General features: G+C 39.0%; 1 pseudogene; it reads left to right on the top strand.

Annotated features, from left to right (window-relative positions):
• LOC121394131 overlaps positions 1 to 27,968 on the top strand; it is an 88,705-nt pseudogene that overhangs the window by 28,799 nt on the left and 31,938 nt on the right.

Raw genomic sequence — 27,968 nt, 5'->3', positions numbered from 1 at the left:
TTATTCCTACACTGCCCAACAGATGTTAGTGGTGCAATATAATAGGCAGTATTACTTTCTCGTATGTTTGTGTTCATGCATCATTCCTGTTGTCTACACATTTATTTCTGGAGGGTTTTTTTTGCAGGTAATCCAGGAGAAGAAGGCTTTTATAGAACCTTTATGCAGTCGCTCTACTGTGGTCTGGATCAGTAGTATCCAGTGTGGGCCATAGCTATACAGGTCATTGCTCCCCGCTAAAGGAATGGACATGACTCAAGGTATCATATGAATTTGATTTATTCTCAGTCAAACATCTACTTGTTAGCTTCTAAACAATGACTCACAAATGACTTCAATGTGAAATGATTAGGGACATGTATGCGCAACTAGTCAAGAACAGCAGAGTTGCATTGTGTTGCAAAGTCATCTGTCATTCTCTATACAAAAAAGGCTTAACTGACATGAATAGGTTTTGGTGCATCAGATAAGGTGGAACAACTGACCCAATCCAACACAGATAACGAGAAGATTTGAGCAGGCTAAACCATAAATCCTACAATAAGAGCAGAGACACACTCTGCTATTTTGGGAGATTAGTCGCCCAGCGACAAATCTCTTCTTCTTCAGTCGTCTAATCTCCCCGAATTGCCTTCCTGTTGGCTAGAATGTAAACTCGGATCTCTTCAACTTTCCAAATTTTCCTCGTGAGGCAACTTGGGTGACTTCGGAAAATAAAGCATTCCAAGTGTCATCCTGTTGGCGATTTACATTCTAGACGGTGGGAAGGCAGTTTGGGGAGATTAGCCACCCAAAGAAGAAGTGATTTTTTGCTCGGCAACTAATCTCCCAAAATAGCATCTTGTGTCTCTGCCCTAAGGAATAGGTAGAATAGGTTGGGGCTTGTCAGACTCAAGCCTTACTGTAAGAATGGAGACATGAAGGTGTTGAGATCCCTCTGACCATACACTGCCATGTTAGGTAATAAGGTTTAATTACCATTTTTAATTACCATAATTACCATTTTAACTATGGCAGTGTCAGCTACAGATATCTGTTAAAGGATCAGTTGGACTTAAGGTGGCTATAGAGGCAACGATATGATTGTACAAAACTAATTATTGTGCAATATTCGATGCATCTATGGTGGGAGCTGAGCCAACCGATATGTGCAAAAGACTTGGATATAGGTCGACTCGTCGATCCGGCTGGCCAGAAATTTTTGATTGAGCGCCTTTGAAGGCACCCGAACATCGGCCATTGTTAATGCTGAATCGTTAGATACAAGTAGAATTCTATTGTTTCTACCTGAATCTGACAATTCAGCTCTACACGTGTGTATTGAAACAGATGATCTTTCTTGGAAAGATCTTTTCCAGGGAAGATCGTAATTGTAATGTCTATGGCCACCTTTAGCGAGACCTTTTAGTGGTTTACCCTGGGAAAATGTCTCCTTCGCTTGTATAATCAGATGCTGCTCTTTTGCTTTCCTTAGAATTGCTTTTGCATGAGTAAGGTTATTCATAAACATCAAACTCTACGCTGGACCAGATTCCGGTGGTCTTCTGTAACCTAGGGCAGCTACTTGTTTAAGTGCATATACAGTATCCCTTGAAAGAGCAGAGTATCCATATAGAATGCAAATATTGAATGTCTTTTACAGGAAATAATGGTGTGTATGGTAGTCACATTGAATGCCAGTATAGAGTGGGTTATGGGTATGTAAATGAACATGTGTATATGGTTGTGGTTTTGTATGTCTGTAGGTTTGGACATTATTTAAGGGCAGTGGGCAGCAGGTCATCTTGAGGGATAAAGCTGCTTCTATTTGGTTAGTAGGTCAGAGAAGGTAAAAATGAAAGGTATTATTTCTGGGTATGGGTTTAAATGTGGAGGTATGAATCTTAGTCTGGGCCTTGTGCTCTCTTTACAACTGAAAGGAGATCTTACGTGGCGTCCCAAGATGGCAGTGTCCCAAGATGGCAGCATCCAAGATGGCGGCGTCTCCCATGTGGTTCCTCCTGGTCGCAGTTCTGTGTCATTGGTTTCGCCGGCGTTGGATTGGTCGACGGTGTGGACGCCAGCGTCAAAAACGTCTGCGTGAGGACGCCAGCATCATGACATCACTGTGTCCGTTTTTGGTGCCAAAGGAGGCCTATAAGAGACACTGAAGCACTGCAAACTTTGCCCTACTATAGGTTCTTCCTTGTAAGTTCCTGGGTGCACTTCTTGTGATTATTATTCTTGATCCTGTGTATTGACCCTTGCCTGTTCGATGTACTGAACCTTTTCTGCCTGAACCAACCATATTGCCTGGACTTTGACTACTCTTCTTCTAAACCCTTGCCTGTACTTCAAACTATTGGACTGGTGCTTCCTCATTCGGGCCCCTTACTACAATACAAGGAAGATAAAATAAACTTTTTTTAGGGGCATTCAAATTGTTAAATTATTCTTAGTCCTTTTTATAGACCATTCCTATTTTGCCTCTACTCTCTCCATGTTCCTTTGGTTTCACTTTAAGGCACTTTTGAGAATATTTCTTGTAGTTGTCTGTACTGCACAAACATGAGCGGCTGATGTTTAAGTGAGAAAGGGATATAGATATATGCATTTAAGGCAGTTTTATATAGACACCAATAGATGGCAGATGATCTCTCTTTGTAGTTAAAATAAAAACTGAGTAGGAAACACAGTGGAGGTACACAAGTAAATTCAGTAGTGCTGTACTGATGTAACCCCTATATCCACTCACATATCTGTAGATGAAGTGATATTGGTGGGGGTACATATGAAACGCTTAGTTCTGAACCGTGTAAACAGAGATAGAGAAATACTGAATGGTTTTCTGTAAGAAAACATTCAGAAGTTGATAAGTGGGTTTTCTCTAGCCATGAAAAAACCAACGTCCCATGAGACACTCCTGCACATACACACATTACACCCATCACATTCCTCATTTAGTTTCCCTTTCACATACATCCACACTATATATAACCTATATTGATTCCACAAACACACACACGTTCCCCTTTCACCACTATACACACTCCCACACTCCACAAATACACGCATACACACCAACGTGTAACTGCACATATCGTCCTACTTTGTTTTTAATCACACCCTACTACCACATTTTTTAGCCAGGAATTAAAAAATGAGCATCTGCTTTGAGGCCACTGGGAGCAACATCCAAGGGGTCGATGAGGAACAAGTTGCTCGTGAGCCACTGGTTGGGGATCACTGCATTAGAGCATGGAAAGAATACAGCCCTCTAATTGGACAACCTGCATGAATAGCAGTTAGGTCATTGAAACCATTCCTGTGTGACTCTGGGGCAGATTTACTAGAGGGCGAAGTGGCCGTCGCTAGTGAAAATTCCCCAGAAATCCCATCCGCAGGGACATCACCAATTTAATAACAGGCATTAAGGACAATTTACTACTGAAATAGACCATCACTAGGGCAGTTTCCCACCATTTTGCCAGGAGCATTTTCGATCAGATAAACAATCGTTACTCTGCCAATTCACTAGTGGGATTTTTACAGAACGTTACCTCCTTCACCAGAGTCTGCTGCACCAGCTTAGACCTGGCAAACTGATAAGAAGAAGCTACATCCTCCTCAATCTTATGTCATTGACATCTAGTGATGGGTGAATTTGGGGCGCTTTGCCGAAAAATTCGTGAATTTCCCACGAAATTGGCAAAATGGCGCCGGCGTCTCATTCTTGATGTCGGCGTCCGTTTTTGACGCTGTTGTCCATTTTTTTACACCGGCGAATTGTAGCTGGTGAATTTTCGAGGCGGTTTCGCGAATTTATAATAAAATTCGCCCATCACTATTGACAACCTGTATGCTGAAAAGTCATAAAAACTATTAAAAAAATGCTGGCGTTTTTTCATATTTTAAGCGGGATTGCCTTTAAAGTTGTAACTATTAAAAATGTTTGTTTTAACCTTTTTTTACCATTTGAAGTTCATGCTACATTTATTTACGTCTGACAAAGTGGACCAAAGTGTGGCGGAGCCTTCGCAGGAGGAAATTCGCCCTTTATTGAATTTGTCCAATTGTGTGGAGATAGACGGCAAAAAGAAAGGGAAAGATGATTTTTACAGCGATAAGACAAAAACAATTGCATAAGTAATAGAATATAACCTTTAATATTGCATTCATTTAATATTTTTATATTTCCTTAAGGGGACTTCTACAAATTTCAAAAAGGCTATGACAATTAAAAAGGAAAAGTCTACTCCCTTTGAAAGCATGCAGCAACCCAATTTCCTAAGCGGTCTTTGATAAGTTGGGCCAGGAATTCTCTTGCCCATTGTAGCGTCATTCCCAGGAAATCAGGTCCAGGCAATGATATCACAGTTCTTTTTGAAAACACATTGGTATCCTTGTAAGGCAGACAAATTCTTTATATTACAGTCTGGAGCAGGGGTCCCCAACCTTTTTCCACCCGTGAGCAACATTCAGATGTAAAAAGAGTTGGGGAGCAACACAAGCATGAACAATGTTCCTAGTTAGTGCCAAGTAAGGGTTGTGATTGACTATTGGTAGCTCCTATGTGGACTGGCCGCCTACAGGAGCCTCTGTTTGGTAGAACACCTGTTTTTTATGCAACCAAAATTTGCCTCCAAGCCTGGAATTCAAAAATAAGCTCCTGCTCTGAGGCCACTGAAAGCAACATCCAAGGGGTTGGGCAGCAACATGTTGCTCACGAGCTACTGGTTGGGGATCACTGGTCTGGAGGATCACACATCATCTCTCCACTCAGTAGCTCATAATGCTATTGATACTATTTTTTTTTAGCCTGGGATTAATGGGGTGCAAATTGCAATGATAGATTAGACCTCCAAACGAAAACCTCAGAAGGCCTGAATTATGGTCCCACTGTGTGTGTGTGGATGTATTTACATATCTATGTGAGAAGGGGTCAGAAGTGATGATCTCTGTTAAGTGGTAAGCGCACAGCTAATATCAGTTAAAACGAGTTCTGCTTTCAGACCCCAGGCTTCTGATAAATGACTGTTTATGAGCTAATGATTATTTCAAGAATGTCATTTGGAGTAACGAAAGTCAAGTCCGTAGCCTACAAGGCCTAGCTATTGCCTCTAGGATCTAACCTCTGACATGTTATGGTAGCACAATCACTTCCATTTAAAACAAGTCATTCCTCATGTGCAGCCGTCTCATTCTGGGAATTCTATCCAAATTGTTCATTTGCGGCAGGGAAAAAACAAACTAAATTTCCCTGTTATAAACTGTGGGATTGTTAACTGAATTGTGGCCAAACAAATGAAAACGTTCAGGGGAAAGTACAATTTAAGAAACAGAATCATCTTGTGGGACTGTATTCTAAAGACAGAGCAGTAGTTGGACACTAGAGGAGACCCTGGAACTTCTAAGGACATGAAAAAGTAAAAATAAATAATACTACAACTCCCAGCATCCTCTGCTTTCTGCTGGGAGAGGTCGTTCCACCACAGATGATTGTTTGCAGGTTCAGCATCCCTAATGTATATATTACAGGCATGATTGTGAGAATGGGGTAGACACATATTTTAAAATGCCTAGTTACATGGATGGGGGGTTTCATAGAATTTGGTTTGGTCATAGAATGACAAAATCTTATTGGCCAAGTGGTTGTGGGTTCTTAGACTGATGTTTTGTAAACAAAAAGTAGTAGTTTACCTCCTTCTGGATGAGTGAATGGTCCATAAGAAGTTCTTCTGTAGTTGTGTATGTGTGTCCAAATGCATAAAGCTTAAATCACTATGAATAATTTTAAATATATACATACAGAATATTAGGAAGTACTGCAGCTATCGTTTTTGGATTCAGATGAATACCAGATACTCCACAAAGGAACCTCATCTGAACTTTAAGTTTCATATTCAGATTTTAAACTACATTTTAAAAATTTATAAAAATTTGAACAAAAAATTGTAAAAATTGTCACGTAATCCGTTGTCCAGAGCTTTAATGTCACATGACTTCAAATGTTCTGGCAGACTCTAAATCTATCTGCCTACTTAGCTATCTAGATATATATTATAAATATATATCATGTTTTTTACCCTCTATGGAAATTTTTTTTCAAGAATGCCAGTATATTTGTGGACATCTACAAAATAAAAATACAAAAGCATACACACCTCTACCAGCCACTGGCTGTCAGTTTAATAATAAATAATAATATAAAGAAGCTAGGGATTGCCACAACTGTTTGGGGCCCATTGCAGTCCCCTAAGTCCAAGTCTGATGCTAAAAGAACATAAAATTACACAGCAAAGCTTGAGTCTGGAGTATCCCTGAAGGTAAGAGGTATGGAAGCGAGGGAGTTCTATTGTGTGGCCACTCTCTCACAGGCGGAAAGGTTAGAGGACATTTGTGTTGCTAAGTTTCAGCTGTCCAACCAACCACCAACCCTTGTGCACAAATTCCTTTTTATTGCCAACATGCCATCTTATACAGAGACCCAGCACTATATTAATCTCCACTTTTCTTTTCTCTTTTTCTTCATTATAAAAGAGGTGTTGTAGATAACCAGCATGATGTTGTAGACCTTTGTGAGTCTTTTTGTCTGGACTTTCCAGGGTGCCCAAAATGAACTGTTGTGGTCTGGAATGTCAACAGGAATTTCTTTTCAGATCACATTCACAAGCCAAATATCAATTAAGCACCTTTCTGTGCCATTTTCCTCCCCCGTCTTCATACTATGGAAGTTTCATCTGCCTAACCTGCTAGCTGTGCCGCCTCTCCATGGGATGTAGTGGAAAAAGAACATTTCACAAAAGCGGGAGCGACAACTCATTAGTCTGCATGTCATTCCCACACGTTGTCTCAGCTCATTGCTTAAAGGGAAAGGATCGCAAGGAAACAAGTTTTTCTAGAAACCTCTGTGCAGCACGACATTTCGGGCCTTGCTTATTAAAATCCAAATTTTTCTGAGTATTTTTCTGAGTATTTAAATTTAAAAAGTCTGACCAAACTGGAATCCAGGATTGGACCTTATTTATTATTAAAAAAGCACAATTTAATCGGATTGGGGACAAACTCAATAAAATTTACAATAATCCAAATCATACAATGTATTTGGAGTTTTTTCCCAAATTGCTACAGTTTTCTAAATTTTTGGGATTTTTGCTTGAAAATCCAGAGAGTTGGATTTTTGAGCTAATTTCAGCGCAAACCACAGAAACTTTAAAGTAGGATAGGGACGACTCCCATTGATTTATATACAACCTTGGCAAGTCTGAAATGCTGGATTATAATAAATCTTGAAAAATTTGGAGGTTTTTTTTTTCCACAAAAAGTTCAGATTCTATAGTAAAAACAATTCAAATGTTTTGAGTTTTTGGCATTCGGACTATAATAAATAACCCCCTAAGTGGCTGACCTCCCAATAATGCACTATATATATATATCCATGTGGAATCTATTACAGGTATGGGACCTGTTATCCAGAATGCTCAGGACCTAGGGTTTTCCAGATAAGGGATCTTTCCATTTTTTGGCTCTCCATATGATGGCTATCAAAAAACATTTAAATATTAATTAAACTGAACAGAATTGTTTTGCCTTCAATTAATTATATCTCAGTCAAGATCAAGTACAAGGTATAGTTTTATTATTACAGAAAAAAGAAAACATCAATTTTAAAGATTTAAATTATTTCATTAAATTGGAGTCTGTGGGAAATGGCCTTCCCGTAATTTGGAGTTTTCTGGATACCTGAAGTTTGACTTAGTTTCTGTAATTAGGCAGTATATTGCACATACAGTTGTACTGGTGTTAATTAATTATTAATGTGCCGGAGGAGAAATTAAGAAATTGTTCAAGCATGTACTATATTGATTCACCAGAATTAAAGGACAAGGCAACCAAATGTGCCAATACCCAATGCCCTCTCCCACTGGCTTGGAAAGTAAATAAGATAAAAATGATCCAAGCTGAGAATGACCCAGCTAGAAAAGGGAAGTGTTGATAGATCCCCAGTCATACATTCCAAATGGGAAAGTGCAGCCACATTTTTCCCAGTGCAGTCTCAGCCTTGTTGGCTTCCTGGCTTTCTGGGAAAGGAATTTACTGCACCGGCATCTCACCCCTTCTAATATATTCAATAATGTGCAGCTGCCTCATCATATTTTCTCTTTAAAGGAGAACTAAGGCTTAACTAAAGAAGTAGCTAGAAATGTTGTACATTATGTTTTTGTCTTCTGTACCAGCCCGAGGCAACCACAACCCTTTAGCATTAAAGATCTGTGTCTCCAAAGATGCCCCAGTAGCTCCCCATCTTCTTTTCTGCTGATTCACTGCACATGCTCTGTACTGCTGTCACTTACTGAGCTTAGGGACCCACTCACAATATACAGTACACATAGAATAGAAATGTCACAATATAAGGCTGATTAGTAATTAATACACATAATTACTAGGGATGTCGCGGACTGTTCGCCGGCGAACTTGTTCGCGCGAACATCGGCTGTTCGCGTCCGCCGCAAGTTCGCGAACGTCGCGCGACGTTCGCGTCAAAATCGTTCGACCATTCGACCATTCGATCGCTAAAATCGAAGGATTTTCGTTCGAATCGAACGATCGAAGCCATTGGATTGAATGAAATCATTCGATCGAATGGCTTCGATCGTTCGATTCGAACGAAAATCGTTCGATCGAACGATTAAAATCCTTCGATCGTTCGAATCGAACGATTTTCGGATGTTCGAAGTTCGCGAACTGTTCGCGAACTGTCCGCATTTTTTGCCGGTGTTCGCGAACGGCGTTCGCGAACACATTATCGGCGGTTCGCTACATCCCTAATAATTACTACATGGCAGCACAGAAACCAGTGCAATTAGCATCAAAATTTAATAATCAGCAAACCTGTAGCATCAGCTTATATTACAGCCAGGGAAGCTCATTTTCTGCTGGATAATTAGTGACGAGCCCTAAGCTTAGCTTCTCAACAGCCAATCAGAGCCCACTGAGCATGTGAGTGTCACAGACACTTTCCAAGATGGTGACCCCCTGTGACAAGTTTGAAGTCCTGGATCATTGCTGCTATTGACAAGCTGAAACTTTAGCCTCGTGCAATAAGTTCACTATATAAAATAAGAATTTTAAGCGACATTCATTTTTAGGGTTTAGTTCTCCTTTAAGGAATGGCCGGCAGTTATGCGCGCTTGTTTTTTTTGACCGTAAAAGTCCATTGTCTCATTGTACCTCCAGGACTTGTCATTGTTTCCTGCTGTAAACATTGTTTAAAATACTGACCTGTCAACACTGATTTACGGCAACCGACTTGCAGTCTAGGAATAAACTCCCACTGTAATTTACCCTTCAGCTTTGATTTGCTAGAAAGTAAGATTGCCCTGCATCTAGCACCTTACATCAAAGCTAATATTACATTCACAGTGCACTTAAACAAGGGTACTGTCTGTTAAATGAGGACATCTGCCCGCAACATTTTATTATGCAATTAGCAAAGAGTGCAGTCTTCCCGAAGAAACATATTTTAGGTTTTTTCCCTGATCTCTCTGTCCTCTTACTGTGTGATCTACAAGGCTGACAGTGTACAAGACTGAAATCATCTTTCCTCCAGCTCAACATATTTTCCCTTTAAAGTATTGTTCATGCATTTTTATATTAATTAGCTGCAAAATATTAAAATACTTTTCATAAGATAGAATTTTTATTTGTTTCAAAATATTTGATAATAAGCCTACAACACAACTAAAATTTGGAATTTTCCCGCTTTATTTTTAAAAAAAATCCAACCAAACTCCCGAATCCAAATCCCCTTTATTTATCAATAATTTTTTTTGAAAAAATAGTGTGAAAAAACTAGGGATGCACGGAATCCAATATTTTGGATTCAGCCGAACCCCCGAATCATCCCTAGAAAAAAATCAGAATCATGCAACTTTTTTGATTCTCTGAAAACTCTTTTCAAGTTGTCGCCCAAAAACTTGAATAATTCTCATTATCACACGAAAACCAGTGCAAACAGCCCAAAATTGGCGTGGGCTTCAATTTTTGCGTTTCGCAAGTTTTTTGTGGGAGCAAAAAAGGAGAAATTCGCCCATCACTACTGAAGAAAAGTGAAGAGAAAATTTAAGTAGTGAAGGCGAATAAATTCGACAGGCGCGAATCGGCAGCAAATTTCCGCATTTCACCACTAGCAAATACATTTGCGAAACTGAGGGGAAAATTCTCTAGAGGAAAATCTACCACGTCAAAAAATAAACTGGGCATAAAAATTTTGCGTGTCAAAATTATTCGTACATCCATCGACATTAATGCGTTTGAAAAAAATAGCCGCGTGTATAAAAATTATACGGGCATCAAAATTATTTTATGAAAATTATTTTGACGCCCATTGACTTCAACCTGTTTCGCAAATTTTTCTATGTTTTGAGAATTTCAAAAAAATTTTTATTTTTCTGCGAATCGAAACGGGACAAAGTCGCCCATTGCTACATTTAAGCAGTTATCCCATGGCTAGGGAATAAAAGGCAGGGATAGTTATAGAACTACAGTATATAGGCAGTATGCTGGGTAAAAAGCAGGGACTGGCTAAGGGGTTAGGAAATGATTATATGGTTATGTGATTAATTCTGGTTATTGGATTTAATAAAGCTGTGGCCTGTCTCCAAACTAATTATTATCTGTTTTATTTATTATTCAAAATGTTACAACCTACCTTTACCATGCCTTCGCTGCCCACCATTGACCCGAATGATAAAGTGTCTTTCAGGAGAAATCTGTAAGGCGTCCTCGGCACGTCCAAGATGGCGGCGCCCAGAAGAGGCCATGTGGCCGCTAGACGCCAGCGTAATGCTGGCGTTTTCGCGCAGCGTATTAACGCTGGCGCATCCTTAGACGCTGGCGCATATTCTGGCGCATATACTGACGCACATCCTGTGACGTCATCTAGCGCGTTTTGGCACGAAAATCCACCTATTTAAGGTCGCCAGAAGGTTCTCTCAGTGCCCGAGTATAGGTTCTTCTATCTAGAGTTCCTGGGTGTTTTCGTATGATTGATTCTTGATTCTCGACCTTTGCCTGAAACCTCGACCTTGATTCTTCGCTGCCTGGACTGACCTTTGCCTGAAACCTCGACCACGAAACCTTGCTGCCTGGACCGACCTTTGCCTGAACTGACGATTCTTCTGCCTAATCCATTGTACCGCCAACTGTGTTTGCCTATTGGCTTCCTCCTTGGTCCGCACTCCAAATTGTGCCCTCGGGCCCTGACAAAATCTAGCTGCCATGACAGGTGACAGACAGTTGCCAGGGAAGTCAATGGCACAGATTGTGAAAGGTATTTTTGTTTAACTTGCGCCATTAGCCTGAGGGTTTTATGGGCAAGGTCATGATTGTGTGTTATCTAAGGCTTCTTTGAATACAATAGACCAGGTCGCACCAATGTTTTTGGGGTTTTTTGCAGTATGTGAACCCTGACTTTTCTGCATTGTCATTTTAACAATGAAGAGTAGATCTTTCTACATCATTACCTAACATTGTGGGTCTTCTTTTAATGAATCCAAAAAATCCATCCTAATGAACACAAACTTCATTTCTAGAGCTATAATAAACCAGCTAGAAAGCGCAATATTCTGAACACAGTTGTGTTATGTGTCGACTGTCGAGGATAATAATAAACACTGTTTGCTGAATCTACCAGGCTAAAAAGAACTCTCTTCCATCAGGCGCTGCCCTTTCCCGTGTGGCCTACGAAGAGAATGGATTGTTGCCTTTGAGCTACCAAGTTTGACATCCTAGGTTATACAAAAAGTCTCATCAATTTTAGCTTCTTCTCCTGGGCATCTCACGTTCCTCCCTTTATGTACAGCTGTCCCCTCCGGCAATTGCTTAATTAATGATGACAAATTCAAATTTTCTTCTTTGTCCACTGGTGTTTTCTTTCACAATCTGTAGTAACAGTTTTGGATTGTTAGGAAACCATTCAAAGAAACTGTTTTGTTTTTTCTGGCAGTTGAGCTAGCATCATATACTAATGAAAATGCAAAAACCTGTGTTTTTATGTGTTCATTGCTCATTTTATCACTTATGCAATATATTCAAATAATCTTCTAGCTAGAGGCAAACACCCATTGCTTCCAAAATGTATTCCTAAATGTATTCATTTTTATAAATTGTAATCAATTTATTTGTAAATTATTTATTTGTGCTTTTAATTAAATCCGAAGGGATCTATAAACCATAAATGTGCCCTTTCTAAGTACAAATGCATTAAAATGACTTTGGGACAGATTTACTAAGGTTTGAATGGTAAATTCAAACCTCATTTTTCATTTAATTTTTTTGGTCAAAATTCACAAATTCAAATTTAAAACCACCAACTCAAATTTGTATTCGAATGTGAGATTTATCACACCTCGACACTGGAAACAGTTCTAATTCGACTATTCTCCACCTAAAGTTTGCGAGTTCATGTAGAAGTCAATGACAGCTCCCTTGAACAATTGGAAGATGTTAATAGTCAAATTTTTGCCAAGTTTCGCTTCTAAATGACGCCCCAATGTGGCACATCCAAAAAATTTGACATGCGGCAAAAATATTTGACGCGAAAGTCCATTCTTTTTCCGGAGGAAAACTCGATATCTGAATTTTCGGGTCAGGACTGTTCGAACTAATTTAAGACATTCGAATTGTAAATAAAATCTAATTTATTAGAGTTTAAAAAAAATTCACATTACTCTAAAATTTCGACCTTTAATCAATTACCCCTTTGTGTCCAGTTATAACTTTAATGAAATAATATATCTTGCTCTACTTACATAAGACTGGTAATTTTCCTCCTTTTATCATTTGTTATTTCATATCCCCTCCCCCCCAATGTCTTTGGCATTAATCCAACAGCCAAAAGAAGATTTTGTTGGTCTATGCGCTTTATCTTTTAGTTGCGGGAGGGTTACTGAATATTTTAATTTGTGATTTTTTTTTAAAAAAAACCCCGTGGGGTGTATGTGCTTTCATTTACCCAAAGTTTTGCTTTAAAATTTTGTGGATATTTTTTGGGAGGGGGGTTGCATGTGTTCAATTTTGCTTAACTTTGCTCCATGTTTCATCTCTGTACCATGAATAGTGAGCGGCGAATTTGGGCCTCGCCAGAAAATTCGCAAATTTCCCACAAAATACACAAAATGGCGGAAAATTTGCGAAACAGCCCCAGCGTCTCATTTTTGACACCGGTGTCTGTTTTTTACGCCGGCGTCCGTTTGTTTTCTATGCCGGCGCACATTTGCTGGCGAAAATAAAATAAAATAAATGGACACCGTCGGTTTTGCGAATTATTAGCCTGTGGCGAATCGTGGGAATCGCGGGAATTCGCAGCGAATTCTCGCCTGGCAAATAAATTCGCCCATCACTAATTATGAAGTAAGAACTATTGCCTGCTATAAAGGATATTGGATTAGTTTACACAGCAAGTCATTTGTGGAGTCTGCTCCATATTGTGACTTGCTGCATTGACAAAAAAGGCAACTTAAGAGTAAAGAAAGTCCTGCAAGTGGTCACACAGTTATGTATCTCTTACACTGAGGGGCCCATTCACTAAGCTCGAGTGAAGGAATAGAGGAAAATAGAGGAAAAAACTTTGAATTTTGAACGTTTTTTTTGGCTGCTTCAACCATCGAATTGGCTACGTCGACCTTCGACTTCGAAATCGAACAATTCGAACTAAAAATCGTTCGAATATTCGACCATTCGATAATCGAAGCACTGTCTCGTTAAAAAAACTTCAACCCCCTAGTTCGCCATCTAAAACCTACCGAGGCCAATGTTAGCCTATGGGGAAGGTTCCCATAGGCTTTCCAAGGTTTTTCTGATCGAAGGATAATCCTTCGATCGATGGATTAAAATCCTTCGATCGAACGATTATTCCTTCGATCGTTCGATCGAACAAATTGCGCTAAATCCTTCGACTCCGATATTCGAAGTCGAAGGATTTCAATTCGGCAGACGAATATCGAGGGTTAATTAACCCTCGATATTCGACCCTAGGTAAATGTGCCCCTGAATGTCTCTTGTGTTCCCTGTATTCCTACACAGGCTGCTGCCAGGATCTGTCATTATTAAAATGGTCTTTTTTCCGATGTAAATTAGAATTATCGGAGCTGTGTGGCAGCTTTTGTTATTTCCGTTTCGGTTTATGATCTGTATTCCTTCTTTTTCCTTGTTTTGTTTGCTTTAACTTTATTACCTCTGAGCTCCACACTGTTCAATAGTCGCACATTTTTATTGTTGTTTTTAAGTGGAGTTTTATTGTCTTTTTCCTTTTCCATTTTATTATCACCATATAACTGAATTCTGTGTACTTGAAGGACATTTTTTACTCATTTGTAACACAGAAACTTGACAAATAAGGTAGATTAAATCACACTTAGGTCAAGGGAGATAAACTCTGTTAATGCTTTTGACTACACCCTTTATAATCAATCAATTCACTATATATGACTCGTGCATAATGCTATGCAGATCTTATCATTGTTGCATTGACCCTCATGCTCGTGACACATGGGCATATTCTTCATTAGTGTTTTTCAGCTTCTATCTGAATCCACCATTGGTACTTCCATGGGAAACAGTGTTGGAGCTGCTTAGTTATCATTAAAATAAGTTGCTGACCCTTGTAGGGGCAGATTGTAGCCTTACAATTGTTAGTTTCACTCTAGATCAGAGTTGCCACCTTTGTTGATGGCTAAACCCGAACACGGGGGGGCGGGGCAGATAACATGGGGGGGTGGGGCAGTGATTTAAGAACAGGCATGATGACATCAGAGGTGGCACAATAATGTTGGTGGAGTGATAACAACAGGGCAAGGTTATTGCATTACTTAGATGCAACTGGCAGGATTTCTATCCAGTATTCTCAATGTTTTAGGGTCAGGGCACATGCTCAGATTCGGGGTGATTAGTTGCCCGGCGACAAATCTCCTCTTCTTCGGGGTGACTCATCTCCCGATCTGCCTCTGCCGGCTAGAATGTAAATCGTCGGCAGGATGGCACTCGGAGCACTTTGTTTTCCAAAGTTGCCTTACGAGGAAACTTCGGGCGACTTTGGAAAATGAAGCACTCTGAGTGCCATCCCGTCGGTGATTTACTAGACGATGGGAAGCAGTTCAGGGAGATTAGTCACCCGAAGAAGAGGAGATTTGTGCCCAGTTCAAAACCACATGGGTGGCAACCCTATCTCTAACTATATTCTGTTTAATGATTAAGCCCAATCCTTTAATTACAGGTATGAGATCTATTATACAGAAATGAGTTATCCAGAAAGCTCTGAAATACAGCAATGCTAATTTAGAAAAAAAAATTCTTATTTTTGATTGATTTGTTTTTTTTTTTATCTGTAATAATAAGTAGACTTAGGTATTGTGAACTAAGTTCTGGAAAGATCTCTTATACGGAAACTCCAGGTCCTGAGCATAACAGGTCCCATACCTGTATTTAAACTTACTGTGCTCAGCAAAACCTTCAACTCAATACCTCAGACTAGGGTGACGTCATTGTATTCCATCCTTGGAACCAAATTTCCCTCTGCCCCTATGTGTAATCTCCTGCACCCACCAAATCACTAACCCTTATAGAAACAAGTTGGCCAATGAGAAACCATACGAAGAATGAGATACGTAGAATTTCTAAATGAATGTAGAAACCTCCACAAGAGGACTATCTGCTGTAAAGGTTGCGATTTCAATCCTTTACTTGTCCTTTAAGAAATTGAAATAATAGAAATAATGCTTTCTGAACCATCTGCAATGGCCTTCAATGTGCTTTGTTTGCAGATATTGACAAATTCATTAAGGGGCATATTTATCAAGGGTCGAATTTCAAAGTAATAACTTTGAGATTCGAATTAAAAAAGACCAACCGAAATTTCTTTTAAAAAAAATGAAGTTTTTTTCAGGTGAATAGGCTGTATTTGATCATTCGAATCGAAGTAAGATCGAATTTGATTAGAAGTATTTAAAAAAAAAAAACTACGATTTTTCAAAGTCCACCAATTGACTCCAAATAGGTTCTAGGAGGGCTCATAGGCTAAAACTGCAATTCGGCAGGTTTTATATGGCACATGGTCGAAGTCGAAGTTTTAAGAAGACAGTGCATGATAAATTTCGATATTCGAATTTTCTATTTTTTTCTGTAATTCGAATAGAATTTGGACTATTCCCTAGTTGAAGTACACAAAAATAGATCAAAATTCGAATTTTTTTACTTTGAATTTTCAATTTTAAATAAAAAAAAAAATCGAAATTCAAATAAAAAAACACCAACCGTACTTTATTTGGGTGAATAGGCCATTTTCGTTCAAATTCGAATCATACGAATGAAAGTATTCAATCGTATTCGATTCAAAGTTTTTTTCAAAGTCCACCAATTGACTCCAAATAGGTTCTAGGAGGTCCCCCATAGGTTAAAACAGCAATTCCACAGGTATTAGATGGCGAATGGTTGAAGTAGAATTTTTAAAGGGAGTACATTATAAATTTCGATATTTGCATTTTCGATTTTTTTAAAATTCGAATCGAATTTGGACTACTCCCTAGTCGAAGTACACAAAAAAATAGCTTGAAATTAGATTTTTTTAATTCGAGTTTTCACTTCGACCCTTGATAAATCTGCCCCTAAAAGTTCAAATGGATTTAGAGTCAAATCTTTTTGCAAACATGTTACTTGCAAGTGCATCTGGGCGCATAATCTTACCCAAAACAATTAGTCAAACCTACAGTAATAAATGATCTGTTTACCTTAAGCACTATGGAACTATTTTTCTTGGAGAATGTTACAGACATGACATGAGGTTAATTTAAAGGGCATGTCAAGGCAAAAATAAATAAATAAAATCCCATTTATACTTTCTTTAATGAAAAAGAAACCTATCTCCAATATACTTTAATTAAAAAACGTGTACCGTTTTTATAAGAAACCTGACTGTATGCAGTGAAATTCTCCCTTCATTTACTGCTGTGGATAGGAATTGTCAGACGGTCCCTAACTGCTCTGCAGGGAAACAATCATACTTACGAACAGCAGGGGGAGCCCCCGCCTTACTTACCAGCCATGAAGAACTCAGAGCCCAGAGCACACTGAGCATGTGCACAGTCTTAGTCTTGCAAAGATGTTGAACAAAGTTACAAGATGGTGACCCCCTGTAGCCAACTTTGAAAGCATAAATTATTTGTTTGATTAGGCTTGTGGCAGTAAGTTCATGTTTATTTTTAATGTGCAAAATACAGCATTTCTAGCCTTATTCTATTTTAGACTGTACATGCCCTTTAAAGCATAATATTTGGCTCTTAAAGTTGATGTTTTAGTTGGGAGTGTATTTATTTTTTATCATTGGTTTGGTCACATCCAAATTCAGCTGCAACTGGACACGGCCCAGTAACAAAATAATGTTCGGTTCAGTTTTTTTGGTTCAACTTCTTGTTTTCATTCTCTACATTGCGTTAGTTTGACAGTATAAGAACTGTGTTCATACTCGCAGAGGTCAGATAGAGGCAGAGATTAATGACTAAAATAGTAGAGAATAGAAACTGGTGCAAAAATACTCGCAGCCCAGGATCAACCGCAATCTCTCAACAAATAGTGATTAAATGTTCTCTCTTTATTTCATTCATTAAAAAAATGTCGGTACAAATTAGTAACAGTTCAGTGTCTATGGGGCAGATTTATTAAGGGTCAAATTTCGAGTTGATGGGAGTTATTTTAAACTCCCATCAACTCGAAATTCGAATAAAAAAAGACTTACTGAAATTTATTTAAAAAATCTTATTGTGAATAGGCTGTATTCGATCGAATTTGATTCAAAGTTTTTTTCCCAAAAAAACTTTGATTTTTTCAAAGTCCACTCAATGACACCAAATTGGTTGTAGGAGGTCCCCCATAGGCTAAAACAGCAATTCGGCAGGTTTTAGATGGCGAATGGTCGAAGTCGAAGTTTTAAAGAGACGGTACATGATAAATTTCGATATTCGAATAGTCTAATTTTTTTCAAATTCAAATTAAATTTTGGCCTATGTGATAGTGGAAGTACACAAAAATAGCTTGAAATTCGAATTTTTTTATTGAATTTTCACTTCGACCCTTGATAAATCTGCCCCAGAGAGTCCACAGAGTTGTTAAAAACAGCTCTCCTGTGGGTTCCAGGTCTCTACCAAACTTTCCTCTCAGCGCCTCTTTATGTGGCAACAGTTCCTGGGTAGGTTCCCGCCTCTTGTGATGTCAACATGCTCCTACACCAATTGTGGCCCTTACAGGCCAACTTAATTTTTTGCTTGATGATTTACGACAACCACTAAACATAGCTCAGAGCCCACTGAGCATGTGAGTGTCACAGACACTTTCCAAGATGGTGACCCCCTGTGACAGGTTTAAAGTCCTGGATCATTGCTGCTATTGACAAGCTGGTACTTTAGGCTGGTGCAATAAGTTCAGTACATAAAATATGTCATTTTTAGCCATATTCATTCTTAGGGTTTAGTTTTCCTTTAACCTTTCCTTTTTTTTTTCAAGCCATTCAGAAACATTTCCTATGAAAGCCTGGAATATGTCAGTATTCAGTATCCCTTGACTAATAGAGAGCCATTGTCATTTTGTATTTCACACTTGGCCCTTAAAGAGATACTGTCATGGGAAAACACGTTTTTTCAAAATGCATCAGTTATTAGTGCTACTCCAGCAGAATTCTGAACTGAAATCCATTTCTCAAAAGAGAAAACAGATTTGTTTTATATTCAATTTTGAAATCTGACATGGGGCTAGACATATTGTCAGTTTCCAAGTTGTCCCAGTCATGTGACTTGTGCCTGCACTTTAGGATGCAACTACTTTCTGTCAGGCTGTTATTTCTCCAACTTAATGCAACTGAATCAGTCTCAGTGGGACCTGGATTTTATTATTGAGTGCTGTTCTTCGATCTACCAGGGAGCTGTTATCCTGTGTTAGGGAGCTGCTATCTGTTTACCTTCCCATTGTTCTTTTGTTAGGCTGCTGGGAGGGGGGTGATATCACTCCAACTTGCAGTACAGCAGTAAAGAGTGACTGAAGTTTATCAGAGCACAAGTCACATGACATGGGGCAGCTGGGAAACAATATGTTTAGCCCCATGTCAGATTTCAAAATTGAATATAAAAAAATCAGTTTTCTCTTTTGAAAAATGGATTTCAGTGCAGAATTCTGCTGGAGCAGCACTATTGACTGATGTGTTTTGAAAAAAACATGTTTTCCCATGACATTGTCCCTTTAATAATTGTTTCAGGGAGTATTAGAAAACCATAGTGCAGGTATAGGACCTGTTATCCAGAATGCTCAGGATCTAAGGTTTTCTGTATAACAGATCTTTCTGTAATTTGGATCTTCATACCTTAAGCGGCAGATTTATCAAGAGTCGAACTGAAAATTCGAATTAAAGAAATTTGAATCTCAAGCTATTTTTTGTGTACTTCGACTAGGGAGCAGTCCAAATTTGAAAAAGATTTGAATATCAAAATTTATCATGTAATTTCTCATTAAAAATTCGACTTCGACCATTCACCATCTAAAACCTGCCGACTTGCTGTTTTAGCCTATGGGGGAGCTCCTAGAACCTATTTGGAGTCAATTGGTGGACTCAAAAACTTTGAATCGAATTTGATCCAATACGATGTTACTTCGATCCGTACGGTTCGAATTTGAACGAAAACGGCATATTCACCCGAAGTGGTCTTTTTTTATTCGAAATCTGACCCTTGATAAATCTGCCCCTATGTCTACTAGAAAATCATGTAAACATTAAATAATGGACTGGTTTTGCTTCCAATAAGGATTAATTATATCTTAGTTGGGATCAAGTACATAGTACTATTTTATTACTACAGAGAAAAAGAAAATAATTTGTAAAAATTTGGATTATTTGATTGAATGGAGTCTATGGGAGCCGGCCTTTCCGTAATTTTGAGCTTTCTGGATAATGGGTTTTTTCGGATAACAAATCCCAATACCTGTATATCATGTTCATTAAAGACCCTTCCTTAGATCAGGGAAAGAGCTGAGGAAGTTTTCAAGCCTTAAGGTTAAAGACTCTCAACCTATAAAGGGTTACATAAAACCGTTCTGATTTCTATTATGTGTTATTATCCCTTTTAGTGTGTTGTGCATCCCATTTACTGGACTGGATACTAGAGCAGGAAGCATATTGTCCGTGTGTGTTTTGCTCTGTGCCGTGTCCAATCAATACCAAAGTGTTCTCAATACTACGTGTTCTGAAAATAGTAATATGAATAACAATGTTTTGGCCACAGGGCGTTTTCGAGGTTTTGGAACAAAAAACACAGCTTCCTTGATTTAAAATAGCGAAGGAAGAACCCCTTGGCTAAACAACATCTTATCTTTTTTATTGCATGTGTTTTATTTTCGTTTCCAAATGTGCTCCAGTAATAATTTTTTATATGGTCTGACAGAATTCAGAAAGCAATCAGTCTGGGATTTAAAGGGGTAGAGTCTGTTACTCCAAAGTACGTAGGTAAAGGTAAAGCCTTTGAGGAAGTCGCGAGACGAAACGCGTCACCCGTGTGCACCTAGAACTACACGCTGAGGTCGAAGGCCGGCGAATTACAACTGACCGCATTTGAAAGGTCCGGATTTTGGCACTACAGGGACATTATTCTATGTGCTAATACATTATGAAAATATAATTAAAGAATAGAGCTCCTATAAAGCTATTGGAGAACTGGAGAGAAAAAACAGCCAGGCGGTGTAAGACAATACTTTATTTGAAGGTCTATAAAAGTACTAAACGTTTGTAAGTATTGGAGGCAATAACCCAAGGGGCGAAGGAGAAGGAGCACCTCCCTTATAGAGTGTGTGACCACCCAAAGGTGCATAATTAAAGGTCAAAAATGACTACACTATATCAGTCAATCTGTCCTTTTTGTCTATCCTCAAGCTCTAAGCGCTGGTCCACTTATTTAATATTGTCCAAAGTACGGAAATTGTGCATCTGGTAAAAACAAAAAAAATCCCTACATTTTTGGGAAATGTTTAGTACAAAAGTGACTTGCAATACTTTTTTACAACAGTGTTGCTGACATATCCCTTCTAAACCAGAGCAAGACGCGCATCAAGATCGCAATCACAATTCAAATTGCTCTGAAGAGCTCATGTTCTTCCTCGTCTGTTTTAATGTTCATACATTGAGCTATGCATGGGACTAATGAGGACCTGCCTGACTAATATCTGCCTAAAAATAAGGCAGATTTTCATGAATCATACTATGGTCCTAGTGAGACCCATCAGGTAGGGCTCAAATCAGCACATTGATGATCCAAATGACCCAATGTGTGGTTCAAAGTCTATGGGGCAAATTCACTAACCTCCAAAAATTCGCCATTGACGGCTTTGCTCACATCGCAACACTAGGACAACGCTAATTCACTAAAATCCAAAGTTGCGTCCAGGGCGCCGAACTCTGACGAAGTTGCGCTAGCGTTGACTAATTTGCATACAGAGGGAAGTTAAGGGCGAATGGACGTATATTACTGATGTGCGAGTCAGGGTTTCCGTGACCCGCACCCGACCCTAACCCGCCATGCTACAACCCGCTCCCACCTGCACCCGCGCTTCCGGGGTCCTTTTATAGGCCCGCGGCGACCCTAACCCGCCATGCTACAACCCGCTCCCACCTGCACCCGCGCTTCCGGGGTCCTTTTATAGACCCGCGCCGACCCTCTCCACCGATGACGTCACAATGGCGTCACAAAAGGGGCGGGGCAAGCAGACGCAAGACTATAAAACCGGAACCCGGAAGTCGGATGCCAGCATTTGAAGGTGGCGGGCAGGGAGAGCCTGAGAAGAGCTCAACCCGCACCAGCCCACAACCCGCGAGGAGCACTGCAAGGTCAACCCGAACCCCACTAACGTATATGTTTTAGCCAATACATTACACTACACAAGCCCAGGGAACCTTAATTAAATAAAATAAAGTTGTTATATTGCTCTACACATGAGCCCAGTGTATAGTTTATGTGCCATATGTTAGGAAATGTAGGGGGGAAGCCGGGTACCCTAAAAAAAAATTACAATCTTTTGCAGCCTATCACCCTGAAAAACTGAAAAGTCGCCAGTGTTTTTTGGGACTTGAAGAAAAATTGAAGAAGCCCTATACATTCCATTGCACTTCGCCTGGTCTGAGCTGGTGAAGGCAAGTCTGGCGGAACAGGTAATGTTCACTAAAATGCGCATCTTAGTGAATTTGCGAAGTAACGCTCTTTCGCCAGAGCGAAACTTCGCCTGGCGTGAGAGTGTGAAGTAGTGCTAGAGTCTATCTCCTTCGCTAGCGAATTTTCACCAGCATTAGTCACTTCGCCCTTTAGTAAATTTGCCCCTATGAATGTCTTAAACTGGTTGGTCATTGGCGTTAGCAAGGAGAAGGATATCCTCAGAATACTGTTCCTTCCTTATCAAAGCATGCAAATGCATTCTTAATGACTTCTGCAGCATAAGTTCCATATAACATGGTAAGGAACATGGTGCCATCAAATACACAAATTGTAGAGTCCGTTCCAAGTGTGTCGAGCTTGTCAAACAGATGTTCCTCATCAATAACCTTCACAGTTCTGTTCATGTTTAATCTCTGGTTCTGGGACATGGCAAATACACTCAAAGTTTTGCACTATGAGTGCTTTTTGGTAGTCTTGGTCTATTTTTTGCTGGACATGTTGGTGTTGCATTATTGGATATTTAATATGTCCCAATAAATATTTTGTATTTTTTTATTTGCTGCCTTATTTTTTGGAGGAACTCTAATCTATGGTTGTGTTACAATGTGCATGCACCCTTGGACTGGGGTGAACTGCGAGTATGTCCTCCTGCTTATATCACTTTTTTTTGCAACCTTCCAATTGTATTTAGTTTGGTAGTATTGGCCTTGTGCACCATCCCTTTTTGTGTTGTATTATTGGACCTGTGCAAGAATAGAAGACTGAAAACTGTAGGCACACCCTTACATACAGACGTACACCTCAAACCAAGGTCAACATCCCTTCAGCAGTTGCTTTTTAATCAGAGGAAGAGTTTTCCAACATAACTGATCTGGTTAAAAAGCTGATATTTCCCCTTTAAAAATGTGATCTATAAATATTTTATTATGGATTTCATCTCATACTGGAATTGTGCCTTTTTTATCCATTATTTCAGAATAGTGGAAAGCCTGCAGATTTATTAAGTACGATGTGTTGAATAACAAAGGTAATTGAAAACACGTTAACAGTAGACATAAAATAAGACACTCAGGGGCACATTTACGTAGGGTTGAATATCGAGGGTTAATTAACCCTCGATATTCGACTGTCGAAGTTAAATCCTTTGACTTCGAATATCGAAGTCGAAGGATTTAGCGCTATTCGTTCCATCGAACGATCGAAGGAATAATCGTTCGATCGAACGATTAAATCCTTCGAATCAAACGATTCGAAGGATTTTAATCCATCGATCGAACGTTTTTCCTTCGATCACAAATTGGCTAGAAAGCCTATGGGGACCTTCCCCATAGGCTAACATTGAGGTTCGGTAGGTTTTACGTGGCGAAGTAGGGGGTCGAAGTTTTTTTTAAAGAGACAGTACTTCGACTATCGAATGGTCGAATAGTCAAACGATTTTTAGTTCGAATAGTTCGATTCAAAGACGTAGTCGAAGGTCAACATAGCCGATTCGATGGTCGCAGTAGCAAAAAAAATACTTTGAAATTCAAAGTATTTTTTATTCTATTCCTTCACTCGGGCTAAGTAAATATGCCCCTCAGTGTTAAACATATTAGTTCTGTTTACATTGAGTATAATTTAATTTTTAGAAAGTGATGTCGAGATGTAGCGCAGATGAATAAACACAGCTAGCTATAATATATGACCTGTCACTGAGGTTCTCAAAAAAGCAAGGACCAACCCTTGGCCATACCTGGCTGAGAACCTTTTATTGCAAGGTAAAATCCTATATTGGTGCTAAACACACAAGCTGTTTTAGTCATAATGTCTACCCTCAGCATACACTTAGGGGCAGATTTATCAAGGGTCGAACTTTGAAGTGATAAATACTTTGAAATTCGACCATCGAATGCCTTTACTTTGACTTCAATATTTAAAGTTTTTTTCGCCAAATTTGACCGTTTTGCGGTCAAAGTAAAATCGATTTCATCCATCGATCAAAGATTTTTCTTTGACTTCAAAAAACGTAGAAACTGCTCTAAAAGATCCCCATAGGCTCACATAGCACTTCGGCAGGTTTAATTTAATTCGATTTATTGAAGTAGAAGTTTTTTTTAAAGAGACAGTACTTCGATTATCGAATGGTCAAATATTAGAATGATTTTACTTTGAATCGAATTCGAAGTCATAGTATCCTATTTGATGGTCGAAGTATCCAAAAAATTACTTTGAATTTCGATTTTTTTTACTTCAAAAATTCACTTCAACCCTTGATAAATCTGCCCCTTAATCACACCAAATGACTCCAAAATTTGTTCTAGGCGGTCCCCCATAGGCTTAAACAGCAATTCAGGAGGTTTTAGATGGCGAATAGTTGCAGTCCAATTTTTAAATAGACAATACATGATAAATTTTGATATTCAAATTTTTTTCAAATTCAAATTGAATTTGAACTGTTCCCTAGTCGAAGTACACTAAGGGGCATATTTATCAAGGGTCGAATTTGGAATTGAAAAAACTTCGAAATTAGAATTCAAAAAGACCAACCAAAATTAAGTCAAAGTTTTTTTTGGTCAAATAGGTCCATTATTGATCGAATAGGTCCGTATTTGGCCGAATTCGAATCATAGGAATCAAAGGAATATTGCATTAGATCAAATTCGGTTCAAAGTTTTTCCCCAAAACAGCTTTGATTTTTCAAAGTCCACCAATTGACTCCAAATGGGTTTTCGGAGGTCCCCCATAGGCTAAAACAGCAATCTGGCAGGTTTTGGATGGCGAATGGTCGAAGTCGAGTTTCAAATTTAAATAGAATTTGGACTATTCCCTAGTCGAAGTACAAAAAAAAGCTTGAAATTCAAATTAGTTTAATTTGAAAATTCACCTCGACCTTTAATAAATCTGCCCCTAAAATAAGCCCAAAATTCAAATTTAAAAATTTAATTTTTCAATTCGACCCTTGATAAATCTCCCCCTTAGTAGTGTTTACTTATAGTTTCTAAATATACCCAAACAAATATCAGTAAGTAGTACTAAAACAAATCACACACACAAAAAAAAGCAACAGAAACACCATCTTCTGCAATTAATCCTATGCTGATTTTAGATCCATCATTCAATCAAGTGTCTTAACTTTGTTCCCTTTCTCTGGACTTCAAAAGCCTGTGTTCTAAGAAGCTTCATAAAGCAGAAGACTTGCACTCTTATCCTGCAATTCTATAACCTTTTCAATATGGGACAATATATAGATTCCATTGTAGGTTCCATTAAGCATTCCTATGTTTCCTCCTGTAGAGATCTACTTATAGGAGAAAGAAAAGGCTAAAATTAAGTAAGCTTTATCAGATATAAAGTATAAATACACCAGTAAACCTCTGTCAAAAGAGACACAGCATTTCTTTCCTTCTATTGTGTACTCATGGGCTTCTGTATCAGACTTCCTGTTTTCATCTTAAACCTCCAGGGCTAGGGCTTGAGCATGCTCAGTTTGCTACTCTCTCCCCTCCCTGCTCTAATCTGAGCTATGAGTGAGGCAGGAAGTGATGTCACAACAAGCCAATATGGTAGCTGATATCATAAACAAACAAAGAGTGCTTCTAGAGCTGTTTACTCAGGTATGGTAAAGCATTCTGCAGAATAAATATAGTGTTGTAGCTTGCACTATTGTGGCTAATCTATTGGCAATAAACTGCTTCTGTAGCTTTCCTTCTCCTTTAACTCATTTTGAGTATTTAAGTACCAAGCACATTTAAATCACTTTAATGTTCCATATACAGTGTAGTGTGAGTATATCAAATGTGGCTTGAGAAAAGACCGTGAGAGGTCTGAAACGTTGCCGGGTGTTTGGGGTCAGAGCCTATGTCCCAATAAAGGCATTTTAAAGACAACAAACCAATGACTGGTGCCGTCTATTACTACAATTTATATCAAATGTAACCAAGCATTTCCAAGACCAAATATACAGCCCACTGAATGCCTAGAGCCAATTGCTTTCTTCCTTATGAAAACAAAGGACTGGCAGTTTTGGATAAACCCACACAATAGTCTGGATTATTCCAAGAAAGCTTCTCTTATGATAAATGAAAACGCAGTTTTGGACAAACCCAAACAATAGTCCAGATTGTTTATTGAAAACCCCTCTTATGATAGATGGAAACTATGGAGGGGATATGGCATTGAATTAGCTGGTACATTTTCTCGTTGGATTTAGTTTGGTTTGATATTTGTTATTTAGAGTTGGTATTTAGCGTGTTAGTGACGCCCATTCAATGGCCTCCAGCTGATTGTAGCCACATCTACAAGCATTTGCTTGGCCTGGGTGCAATGAATTAGACTTTAATAGCAAGTGCAGCTTTCTGGGTGGGGGTTACTGGATATCTTAGTTCAACAGCTTGATAGATGTTGGTTGCAAAATCCGTATAAATATTAGACTGGCCTGTATTTTACACTGAGCTCCTGATCAGAAGCCATCTTTTACATGTGATTGTTTTTACAGATCCTTGCAAGCCCAACAAAGTGTCAACTTCTCTGTTTTTTTTAAACACCCCAGTAGTATTTTAACCTTTTACATTTGTAGTTTAGTGATCTGCCTTAGCCCCACACCACACCATTGTCAAGTCTTGCCGTTATAATCAAATTACTTTAGCGTGCCGGTATCAAAAACCCAGTCTACTTTGACTATGCAGAGCCTGACAAATGCTACATCATAAACTTGACATTATGAACTCATTTTGTTGACAATAGCAACTTGCACTGCATTTTTTTGAATGTGTCACTTTCCCGTATTGGGAGGAAGATCAGATTACTCCTCATTTCAACAAAATGGGCAGCCTAATGTGCAGTTTATCGTTCTAATTTAGCAACCTCGATGACACATCAGGAGAGATGTTATAAATCCTGATTCCATTTGGCTTTGGTTGTGCCACGAACAGCCTCATGGAATGCTCAAGTGAGACTGGCTGTTCTAACGATTGCATGGATTGGCATTGTCCGTGCCAGAATTGGTAACAGATGGATCAGTTCAGGCAGTAAGAGAACTGCATGCAGCCTTTCAAGAATATCCAAATTTTAGAATATTTATGTCCTTTATTTCAAAAATGTCAACATATTACTTAGCACATTTATAGAAAAAGTTTTTGCAACAGTCCTTGCCCCAGTGGAGCTTAAAGTTTATTTTCCCTACCATTGGGAGAGAGTACCATCTATTTCCCCAAGGCAGGTGGAAGGCTGGGAGCCAAGCACTTCTAGGGCACAATGGCACAGTTGGTAGCATTGCTTCATTGCAGTTTTGGGGTATTGCTTTCTTGTCACTGTGGCTCAGGTAAGGTATAGAACTACAGAAATGCAGAATAGGTGCTTTGCACAAAGAGAGTCCTATTCTAACTGCCTGGGCAATGGCAGGAGTAAATTGTATCCTTGTGCCCTCAGTATGTGAGTAGTTATATTAGTAGGTGCATCATTTTGATGTTCACAACAGTCTGTGGGATTTCCCCAGGCACTCCAAAAATATACAGGCAGGTTCATTGGCCTCTCAATAAAATATCCCTTCAGTGATAGGGAGCTTACTATAGCTAGTAAGCTCCACTAGGGCAGGGACAGGTGTGAATGATGAAGAATCAGTAGTAGTGTGTCAGCATGATAATAATAATAATGAAAATAATATAGGATAATAACAAATACACAACCTTAGTAAGGAACCTAATAAATTCTCATGCCCCTAAAACTTGATGTTTTTTCATTACTAATATCGAGAGGACATCCACATCTATGGTGGCC

Source organism: Xenopus laevis, chromosome 5S (genome assembly GCF_017654675.1).
Source record: "Xenopus laevis strain J_2021 chromosome 5S, Xenopus_laevis_v10.1, whole genome shotgun sequence".
Taxonomy (NCBI): domain Eukaryota; kingdom Metazoa; phylum Chordata; class Amphibia; order Anura; family Pipidae; genus Xenopus; species Xenopus laevis.
The sequence above is the reverse complement of the archived record's forward strand: the minus strand, read 5'-3'. Positions and strand labels throughout refer to the sequence as shown.